A 12,430-nucleotide genomic window follows, 5' to 3' on the forward strand; every position below is an offset into this window, starting at 1 on the left:
CTTTTTTGGTGGGATCCTTGTCTGGTTTTGGGATCAAGGTGATGCTGGCCTCATAAAATGAGTTTGGAAGTTTTCCTTCCATTTCTATTTTTTGGAACAGTTTCAGGAGAATAGGAATTAGTTCTTCTTTAAATGTTTGGTAGAATTCCCCCGGGAAGCCGTCTGGCCCTGGGCTTTTGTTTGTTTGGAGATTTTTAATGACTGTTTCAATCTCCTTACTGGTTATGGGTCTGTTCAGGCTTTCTATTTCTTCATGGTTCAGTTGTGGTAGTTTATATGTTTCTAGGAATGCATCCATTTCTTCCAGATTGTCAAATTTATTGCCGTAGAGTTGCTCATAGTATGTTCTTATAATAGTTTGTATTTCCTTGGTGTTAGTTGTGATCTCTCCTCTTTCATTCATGATTTTATTTATTTGGGTCCTTTCTCTTTTCTTTTTGATAAGTCGGGCCAGGGGTTTATCAATTTTATTAATTCTTTCAAAGAACCAGCTCCTAGTTTCGTTGATTTGTTCTATTGTTTTTTTGGTTTCTATTTCATTGATTTCTGCTCTGATCTTTATGATTTCTCTTCTCCTGCTGGGCTTAGCGTTTCTTTCTTGTTCTTTCTCCAGCTCCTTTAGGTGTAGGGTTAGGTTGTGTACCTGAGACCTTTCTTGTTTCTTGAGAAAGGCTTGTACCGCTATATATTTTCCTCTCAGGACTGCCTTTGTTGTGTCCCACAGATTTTGAACCGTTGTATTTTCATTATCATTTGTTTCCATGATTTTTTTCAATTCTTCTTTAATTTCCCGGTTGACCCATTCATTCTTTAGAAGGATACTGTTTAGTCTCCATGTATTTGGGTTCTTTCCAAACTTCCTTTTGTGGTTGAGTTCTAGCTTTAGAGCATTGTGGTCTGAAAATATGCAGGGAATGATCCCAATCTTTTGATACCGGTTGAGTCCTGATTTAGGACCGAGGATGTGATCTATTCTGGAGAATGTTCCATGTGCACTAGAGAAGAATGTGTATTCTGTTGCTTTGGGATGAAATATTCTGAATATATCTGTGATGTCCATCTGGTCCAGTGTGTCATTTAAGGCCTTTATTTCCTTGCTGATCTTTTGCTTGGATGACCTGTCCATTTCAGTGAGGGGAATATTAAAGTCCCCTACTATTATTGTATTGTTGTTTATGTGTTTCTTTGATTTTGTTATTAATTGGTTTATATAGTTGGCTGCTCCCACGTTGGGGGCATAGATATTTAAAATTGTTAAATCTTCTTGTTGGACAGACCCTTTGAGTATGATATAGTGTCCTTCCTCATCTCTTATTACAGTCTTTGGCTTAAAATCTAATTGATCTGATATAAGGATTGCCACTCCTGCTTTCTTCTGATGTCCATTAGCATGGTAAATTCATTGTATCTTTTAAAATCCCCTCTGCTTCTTGTTCCCTAGAACATTACTTTGGGACACTGGTAATGTATGGAATAATGAAAAACTTTTATGTTGTGTACCTCAATGTATATTGGTAGTCTGCATTTTCAAAGTCATTCATGCTCTCCTTTGATTAGGCACAAAGCATTTTCTAAATGCTTGAACCATTACAGACTTGTACTGGGTCTTTTGGAGTTCTAACCTGTACTCTCTCTGGACTGTCTCTTGAATTCTGTGTCTCAGAAGAAATAATAAAGAGTCATTTGTCTAGGTCGGGTACTCACTTCTATGGTTCTGCTTTGTTGCTAACTCCACAAAAGAAAATAGTAGGGCTTTCTTTTGTTGGTTTGCTTGTTTTGTTTTTGTTTTTTAACAGAGGAAAAATAGTATTCCAACCAAATGGCTAATATTTTTACTTGAAAGAAGCAACGTTTACATTTTTTTCAGAAAACATTTACCTTTTGAGTTTGTCTTATCACAAACGACATGTGAATAAATACATCCTCCTGGAGTCTCTAGAGTATGATTCAGATGCATACTATGTTGTACTATGAACATTGCAGTTCTTTCTTAACTATTGAGTAATGCCTCCTGTTCTTGGGTCATCAATAGAAAATGTCATTCTTTTTTAATTAAGCCCTTTCCCTTTATTAGCATATTGCTATGGATTAATGGATTTATTTTGATTCATTTACTGTAGTTATTCTTTTCAGTGTTCACATTGCCTCAAATTTTTCAGTAGAAGAGCTTTTGAGCTGACTACTGTGTTCTTTTAGCTGGTCTTCTACTGTTTTCAGCCCTTCTCATTTTCCATCATAACAAATATTCTTTTTTTTTTAAGATTTTATTTATTTATTTGACAGACAGATTACAGTTAGGCAGAGAGGCAGGCAGAGAGAGGAGGAAGCAGGCTCCCTGCTGAGCAGAGAGCCCAATGCGGGGCTCGATCCCAGGATTTGGGATTATGACCTGAGCTGAAGGCAGAGGCTTTAACCCACTGAGCCACCCAGGTGCCCCCATAACAAATATTGTTAGGCTCCCATTCTTTCTCTCACCCATACGTCTCATTACCCTGACTCTTTTTACTTAGCAACAGTTTTTATAAATGAAGGTATGAGAACTATGTGTGGTAATTGCATTGGTGGTGGAGACTTTTGTTTGTAGGACTAGTGAGGGAGCACAACTATGAAATAACTTTGTAAAGATATCACAAACTGAAACCTCTAATTCAGATATAACATCATTCTCAGCCACCCTCATTCCACATCTCTATCTCATTTCTTTCAAAGAGGAATCTTAGAACATGTATGTTTACTTCTCCTCTATATTTTAATATAAACATATTGTTGCCAAATTACTTTATCTGTATCACTATTAAAACAAGTAAATTAATACAAGTTCCACTTTCTTTATATTAGTTTTTGGTCTTAAATATTTCTCACTAATGATGTCAAGGTAAATATTTTGTGTTGAAACATTTTCTGAATTAATTCTATTTGTTTCTGTCTGGTTGTTTTAATTTAATTTTTAGTTTCAGTGTTTTCTTTTGTGCTTACTTTTGATTTTGAAAATGTATAAGATTTAAAAATCAAAATTAGATAAGAAAATTACACCCAGAGAAGATGTGCTGATTTCTTTGGCCACCCATCTAATAAAAGTGGCTCTTTATATTTCATTTCATTTCATTTCATTTCATTTCATTCAAACCAGATTTCTGGTTATCCTTTCTATGTTTTTCTTTCAGAGAAGATAATTTATAAATATGTCCTTCATAAAACAAAAGATAAACCATTTCACCTATCTCTGTATCTATCTACCTTCTGCATCCCAATTCTATACCTAAAAGTATTTACTGTAAACCATTGCATTTTAGTTAGTAGAGATGAGATCTTCATTCTTTTGGGTACATAATGCTCCATTGTTTGGATGTACAACACTTTACAAATCGGTAGTCTTTGAATGAGCATGGATTTTGCTTGTAAAAGTTATATTGCAAATTACTGATGTGTTTATAACTTCTGCCATAATTCAAATATTATTAAGATATTTTAATAAAAACATACCAAAACAATATCACATCCCTCCCTATATTGTTAAATTCTGTATGTTCTCTATTTAATATATTATTGATTAATGACAGTTGTTAAAATCCCAAATATGTCACTGATGCTATTTATATCTGTCATAAGCAGCACCCATATTCTATGCTTTATGATGCTCATATTTAATTATTTTATTTTGTATTGGTTGCATAAAGGTAAAAGCCCAAATTGTAATTAACTAATTAATTAGATTTCTTTTTTATTTATTCATTTGACAGACAGAGATCACAAGTAAGCAGAGAGGCAGGTAGAGAGGGTGGCCAAAGCAGGCTCCCTGCAGAGCAGGACCCTGAGATTATGACTTTAGCCAAATGCAGAGGCTTAACCCACTGAGCCACCTAGATGGCCCCAAAGCCCAGCCTTTTAATAAATGATTTACTTATCTATTTGAGAAAGAAAGCATGAGTGGGAGGGGCAGATGGAGAGGGAATCCCAAGCAGTCACCCTGGTGAGTGCAGATTCCCAAGGAGGGACTCAATCTCACAACCCAAAGATCACAACCTGAGCCAAAACCAGGAGTGGGCTGCCTAAACAGCTGCATACCCAGGTGCTCCAAAAGCCCAGCTTTAGATAGAGTAGGTAACTTAAGTCTCACATCCTCCCAGTGGTGGAGTTATAACATTTTCCACATCTAAATATGAAACATTGAGGCTTAGAAGTGTTAATTAAATTGACCATGTTCACCTTGTTAATAACTGATGAATCCATGACTTGTACTTATATCTAACTTCAAATGTCACTTATGTCACCATGATGCTATCCCATCTCCTGCCAAAAATAAAAACAAAAACAAAAACAACACTTTATTTCTCAGGGAAGTTTAGATTTTTAAGTGTATGAATATGTCAATATAATTATGTCATCATTTGCCATTCAATCTTGAAAGAAGAAAGTATCACAATGAGAAATTAGATTTTAAAAAGGAAAACAGGGGTGCCTGGGTGGCTCATTTGGTTAAGTTCTGCCCTAGGCTCAGGTCATGATCCTGGGATCCTGGGATAGTGTTGCACATTGAGCCTGCTACTCCATCTCCTTCTGCTGTTCCTCCTTATTGTTCTTTCTGCTTTACGCTCCTGCTTTCTCTCTCTTACACTCTCTCTTAAATAAATAAAATCTTTTAAAAAGGAAGGAAAATAGGCAGAATAAAAAGTTTTGTCCCTTTGCTTTTAGAAACAATTTGGAAGTTGTTTTTCCTAATTCCTGAAAGTCTTTCAGCTTCCTTGAATACATGCCCAAATCATATCTAACCACATACCTAAAAGATGAAAACATGAAGAGGGCATCAGGAGGAGGCCCGCTGTACAACAATGACCTCCTAATTTGCTGGCTTCCGTACTTAATTCTCTTCATTCTATTAGCCACACAACAGTCAGGGTGCTCTCTTAAAATACATAAATCAGGGAACATAACATTTAGTTAAAAAATCTCTAATTGCTCTCATTTAGAATAAAACACAGGCATGGACCTATACAATGTAGTCCATGTCTACCTTTACACCTGTCTGACTTGACATCCTGCTAAATTCCTAAAATCCTTCTGCCACAAACCCATGTCTTGTTTCCCAACCACACTAGGCTTATTCTTGTCTCCAGGTATTTACACTTGCTAATCCCTCTGCTTGGAATGATCTTAATCCAAATTTTAGTACAGATGTTCCTCTCTCATACCATTTACACTCCAGTATCATCTCTGCCAAAAGAAATTCCTTGATTACTCTCTTTAAATTTTCTCCTTTCCTTCTTTTTCTTCCTTCTAAGGGGGTAAATTGTAAAAGCTTCCATTGCAAGAAAAAAAAAAATCTGAAACTATGTAAGGTGAAAATAATAGGTCGACTTACTCTGGTGCTCTTTCCCCAATACATATAATTGCTGAATCATTATGTTGTGCACCCAAAACTAGGATAATGTTGTGTGTCAAATATAGATAGATAAATAGATAGATAGATAATAGAGTCAATGTAACTAAAGTCTGTATAAAGCTATATACTTTATATTTTTCTGTAAAAGGCCACAGAACTATTCATATTTCTAGAAAAGTACATGATCTTTTAAATAAAATATATCATCTTCTATGCTAAGTTTTCATTAGTTTTTCACACCCCACCCAACTTAAGAGATTTGATTTCACAGTGAGATGAGTGAAAAGAATTGTATCTACTTAAAAATCCAATCAAATTTATTAACCTTTAAAAAATCATCAAACTACCTACTTAAATGAAGACTTTTCCTCTGTGTAAACTATAACTAAATAAACTTAAACCAAAAAAAAAAAAAAAAAAAAAAACCTACATAGTAATGCCACAAATATATTAAGTTTTGTGTTGAAGTAAATTTCTTTGATGACTCCACTCAACTTTTCCATTTTTATTCTACTACTCATGAGTTTATAAAACCTACAGATCAACTACTGTAGGCTGATTCCCAAATCTATGAAACACATTGTTTTCATTCTTCCTTTTGCTTATACTAAACCTCAATATGTTTCTACCTACTGGAGAGCTACTCATCTTTATAAAACCGACTGAAATATCACTCCCTATAGATATCTATATTTTTATCTACCTGTCTGTCATTCTGTTTTTCTGTCTAATCTATCTACCCTTACACATTTTAATCTCCTTTATTTCAAAGTAAACCTATTTTTTAAATTTAATTTTATTTTTTCAGTGTTCCAAGAGTCATTGTTTATGCATCATACCAAGTGCTCCTTGCAATACGTGCCCTCCTTAATACCTACCACCAGGTTCACCCATCCTCCCACCTGTCTCCCCTCCAATACCCTCAGTTTGTTTCTCAGAGTCCACAGTCTCTCATGCTTCATCTCCCCCTCTGATTTCCTCCAATTCACTTTCCCTTTCCTTCTCCTAATGTCCTCCGTATTATTCCTTATGCTCCACAAGTAATTGAAACCATATGATAATTGACTCTCTCTGCTTGACTTATTTTACTCAGCATAATCTCCCGCAGTCCCATCCATGTTGCTACAAAAATTAGGTATTCATCTTTCTGATGGAGGCATAATACTCCATTGTATATATGGACCATATCTTCTTTATCCATTCATCTGTTGAAGGGCATCTTGGTTCTTTCCACAGTTTGACGACCGTGGCCATTGCTGCTATAAACATTGGGGTACAGATGGCCCTTCTTTTCACTGCATCTATCTTTGGGGTAAATACCCAGCAGTGCAATTGCAGGGTCATAGGGTAGCTCTTTTGATTTTTCAAGGAATCTCCACACTGTTTTCCAAAGTGGCTGCACCAACTTGCATTCTCACAGATAGTGGGAGAGGGTTCCCCTTTCTCCACATCCTCTCCAACACTTGTTGTTTACTATCTTGTTAATTTTGGCCATTCTAACTGGTATAAGGTGGTATTTCAATGTGGTTTTGATTTTAATCTCCCTGATTGCTAATGATAATGAACATTTTTCATGTGCCTGTTAGCCATTTTTATGCCTTCTTTGGAGAAATGTCTGCTCATGTCTTCAACCCATATTTTGACATGATTGTCTGTTTTGTGTGATATTCACAGATCTGGGATATCAGCCCAGTCTGTAGTGTCATATGTGAATATCTTCTCCCATTCTGTGGGTTGCCTCTTTGTTTTGTTGACTATTTCCTTTGCTGTACAGAAGCTTTTATCTTGATGAAGTCCCAAAAGTTCATTTTTGCTTTTGTTTCCTTTGCCTTTGAAGACATATCTTGAAAGAAGTTGCTGTGGCTACTGCCTATGTTCTCCTCTAGAATTTTGGTTACTGCCTATGTTCTCCTCTAGAATTTTGATAGATTCCTACCTCTGTTGAGGTCTTTTATCCATTTCTAGTTTACCTTTGTGTATGGTGTAAGAAAATGGTCAAGTTTCATTCTTCTATACATAGCTGTCCAATTTTCCCAACACCACTTTTTGAAGAGACTGTCATTTTTCCACTGAATATTTTTTCCTGCTTTGTCGAAGCTTATTTTACCATAGAGTTGCAGGTTCTGGGCTCTCTACTGTGTTCCACTGGTTCATGTGTCTGTTTTTGTGCCAGTACCATGGTGTGGTGATCACAGCTTTGTAGTAAAGCTCAAAACCAGGCAAGGTGATGCCCCCAGTTTTGTTTTTCTTTTTCAACATTTCCTTAGCAATTCGGGCTCTTTTCTAGTTTCATACAAATTTTAGGATTGTTTGTTCCAGCACGTTGAAAAATACTGGTGGAATTTTGATCAAGATGACATTGAAAGTATAGATTGCTCTGGGCAGTATAGACATTTTAGTAATGTTTATTATTCCAATCCATGAACATGGAATGCTTTTCCATCTTTTTTTGTCTTCTTCAATTTCTTTCATGAGTGTTCTATAATTCCTTGGGTACAGATCCTTTACCTCTTTGGTTAGGTTTATTGCCAGGTATCTTATGGTTCTTGGTGCTATAGTAAATGGACTCAATTCTCTAATTTTCCTTTCTATATTTTCATTATTAGTGTATAAGAAAGTAACTGATTTCTGTGCATTGATTTTGTATCCTGCCACATTACTGAATTGCTGTATGAGTTCTAGTAGTTTTGGGGTGGAGTCTTTTGGGTTTTCCATATAAAGTATCATGTCATCTATTAGAGAGAGAGTTTGACTTCTTCTCTGCCAATATGAATACATTTTATTTCTTTTTATTGTCTGATTGCTGTCGCTAGGACTTCTAGTACTATGTTGAACAACAGTGGCAAGACTGGGCATCCTTATGGTGTTCCTGATCTCAAAGGGAAGGCTGTCAGCTTTTGCCCATGGAGAATGATATTCACTGTGGGCTTTTCATAGATAGATTTTATGAAGTTGAGGGATGTTCCCTCTAACCCTATGCTTTGAATCATTTTAATCAGGAACAGATACTGTATCTTGTCAAATGCTTTTTCTGCATCAGTTGAGAAAACCACATGGTTCCTCTCTCTTCTTTTATTCATTTGTTCTATCACATTGATTGATCTGCAAATATTGCAGATGCAAATGTTGAACCACCCTTGCATCCCATAAATCCACCTGGTCATGGTGGATAATCTTTTCAATGTACTGTTGGATCCTATTAGCTAGGATCTCATTGAGAATCTTGGCATCCGTATTCATCAGGGATATTAGTCTGAAATTCTCCTTTTCGATGGGGTCTTTGCCTGGTTTGGGGATCAGGGTAATGCTGGCTTCATAGAAAGAGTCTGGAAGTTTTCCTTCTGTTTCTATTTTTTTAATCAGCTTTAGGAGAATAGGTGTTACTTCTTTTTGAATGTTTGGTAGAATTCCCCAGGGAATCTGCCAAGTCCTGGGCTCTTGTTTTTTGGGAGGTTTTAATCACTGCTTCAATTTTGTTACTAGCTATTGGTCTGTTCAGGTTGTCAATTTCTTCCTGTTTCAGTCTTGAAAGTTTATAGGTTTCCAGGAATGCATCCATTTCTTCTAGGTTAATTAACTGATTGGCATATAACTATTGATAATAATTTCTGAAGATTGTTTTTATTTCCTTCGTGTTAGTCATGATCTCTCCCCTTTCATTCATAATTTTATTAATTTAGGTCTTCTCTCTTTCCTTTTGGATTAGTTTGACCAGTGGTTTATCAATCTTACTGATTCTTTCAAAGAACCAGTTTCTAGTTTCATTGATGTGTTCTGCTGTATCTCTAGTTTCTAGCTCTTTGATCTCTACTCTAATCTTCATTATTTCCCTTCTTGTGCATGAGGTTGGCTTAATTTGTTGTTGATTTTCCAGTTCTTTTAGGTGTAAAGAGAATTGGTGTATTTGGGATTTTTAAATTTTTTGAGTGAGGCTTGGATGGCTATGTATTTCCCCCTTAGGATCACCCGTGTCATATCCGATAGGTTTTGGACTGATGTGTTTTCATTCTCATTGGTTTGTGTGAATTGTTTAAGTTCCTCATTGATTTCCTGGTTGATCCAAACATTCTTGAGCAGGATGGTCTTTAGCTTCCAAGTGTTTGAACCCCTTCCAAACTTTTTCTTGCGGTTGAATTCCAATTTCAAAGCATTGTGGTCTGAAAATATGCAGGAAATAATCTCAGTCTTTTCATATTTGATGAACCCTGATTTGTGACCCAGTATGTGGTCTATTCTGGAGGAAGTTCCATATGTGCTCAAGAAGAATGAGTATTCTGTTGTTTTAGAGTGGTATGTTCCGTATATATCTATGAGGTCCATCTGGTCCAATGTGTTATTCAAAGCTCTTGTTTCTTTATTGATTTTGTGCTTGGATGATCTTTTACTGAGAGTGACATGTTAAAATCCCCTACAATTAATGTATTCACATCAATATGACTCTTTATTTTGATTAACGATTGGCTTATGTAGTTGGTTACTCCCATACTGGGGTATAAATATTTACGATTGCTAGATCTTGTTGGTGGATAGGCCCTTTAAGAATGATATAGCGTCCTTCTGTATCTCTGACTAGTCTTTAGGTTAAAATCTAATTTATCTGATATGAGAATCACTACCCCAGTTTTCTTTTGACTCCTGCTGGCATGAAAGATGCTACCCTATCCCTTTACTTTCAGTCTGGATGTATCTATGTATCTTTAGGTTCCAAATGGGTCTCTTGTAGACAGCATATGGACGAGTCCTGTTGTTTTATCCAGAATTTGTTCAACTCTATCTTCTAGTCTTCTCTCTTTCTCCACCCCTTCAGGGATCCCAATAATTCTGTTGTTGGAAAAGTTTCATGGGATCATTTATTTCCCTAATTCTGTTTTCATGGCTTCTAAGCTGTTTGTTCCAGGCCTCCTCCTGATCCTTCTTTTCTATCAGTTTGTCTTCTAGATCACTAATTCTCTCTTCTGCCTCAGTTACCCAGCTGATACTTAAGAGTATTTAGATTAGATTGGATCTCATTGATAGCATTTTTTAACTTCTGTCAGATCGGCTCTCACTTCCTTCCTTAGAAGTTCTATGTTGTCACTAATGGTTTTCTCCAACCTAGCCATTGTGTGGATAATTGTTACCCTGAATTTCCTTTCCAACATACTGTTTATGTCCATATCCAATTGTTCTTTGGCAGAGGGCACAGTCTCTGAATTTTTCCTCTGTTGGGTGTTCCTCCTCCTAGTCATTTTGGTAAGAGGTGGTTAAGAGGATGTATAGCTGAATATATCGTCCATGATCCAGGCAAAGTGCACCCTGACTCTAAGCGAAGCCCTCCATCAGTCAGGGGTGTCCCTTCAGAGTGGGGCCAAACCTATTTATTTTTATAACTATTATGGCATTTCTTCTCTGATCCTAGTCCATTCTGTATATCTTGCTGATAACAACACTCAACATACACATAGATCAATGCATTTTAAAGTACTAAACTCAATATTTTAGCATATGCATATTATGAATCCTGGTACCATCTCCTTAATCACTGAGAACATCATTGTTTTTATCTATCAATTTCCCTAAGAAAATGGTTTCTTAAAAAAAAAAAAAATTCAGTTGGGGGCCTGGGTGGCTCAGTGGGTTAAAGCCTCTGCCTTCAGCTCAGGTCATGGTCTGAGGGTTCTGGGATCAAGCCCCACATGGGGCTCTCTGCTCCAAGGGAGCCTGCTTCCTCCCCTCTCTCCTGCCTGCCTCTCTGCCTACTTGTGATCTTTCTCCCTGTCAAATGAATAAATAAAATCTAAAAAAAAAAAAATCAGTTGATTTTACCCAATCTTTCTAAAGATTGTCATATCCTCCTCTTGGCCAATTATGTCTATAGTTTTATTATGCTAAGTAGCTTCCCCCAGCTGACACTGTTAAGTCTAATTAGAAGATCCATTCATTACCAGCCCTCCTCAAGGGAGATGTGACCCTGAGGAGTGATGTTAGTCAAACATGCCTGTGCCTAGGGCTTAATCCTTAAATGTCCCAAGCAACTTGGGAAATCAAGATGCCTCCCAATAATACTGTTCCCGTACCATAGGAGTTCAGATTGCTAGCTTAGCTTTTATTCAAGCTTTTGTAATAGAATGTCCTGGGCTTAAGCAGAGACAATCACCTTCCTCTAAAGAAGAGGTAAAGATAATTGGTTTCATTTTGGCTAAATTTTGGAAAAACCTTTTTGGGTCAAACTCTCTTATGAACTGTATGTCTGTTGAATGAGTGAGTAAGTGAATGAATTAATAAGATAATTTGGGAGATGTGTAGGGACAAGGGTTCTGCTTTCTTGCATTTTTTTTTTCCTTTCTACCTTTCAACTTTTCTTCTAATGAGGATGAAAATGCTCCAGAGATATTGAATGAAATTAATTAGATATAAATATGGGGATCACAGATATTCAAACTTATTATTCTGTTCTGCTAAACCACTGGATTTGGTAAGCATTTCAGATATTTGAAGTCATTCAGTACCTCAAACCATCACATAGTGTGTGTGTGTGTGTGTGTGTGTGTGTGTGTGTGTGTGTGTGTTTTACTCTCTACAGATTAACCTCACCTAACACAGATTTGTATTACCTTTGAGCTTTAGAGACCCAAAGAAACTAGATATAATATCCATTTTCCAGTTCCTACTACCATGGAATTTCTAGGACATTCACACACTGGTATGGAAAAATCTGACTTATATATCCTAACATACAAATTGATGATTGACATATCATTTTTAAAAATGTGTATTTTCTATTTCGACAAAAGAAACATTCCATTACTATGCAGCCATCAAAAGAAATGAAATCTTGCCATTTGCAATGACATGGATGGAACTAGAGGGTATTATGCTGAGCAAAATAAGTCAATCACAGAAAGACAATTATCATATGATCTCTCTGATATGAGGAATGTAAAAGGCAGGGCGGGGGACTTGGCGGGGTAGGTAAGGAAAAAATGAAAAAATGAAACAAAATGGGATCGGGAGGGAGACAGACCATAAGAGACACTTAATCTCACAAAACAAACACGTTTGCTGGGGGGT

Source organism: Mustela lutreola, chromosome 9 (genome assembly GCF_030435805.1).
Source record: "Mustela lutreola isolate mMusLut2 chromosome 9, mMusLut2.pri, whole genome shotgun sequence".
NCBI lineage: Eukaryota > Metazoa > Chordata > Mammalia > Carnivora > Mustelidae > Mustela > Mustela lutreola.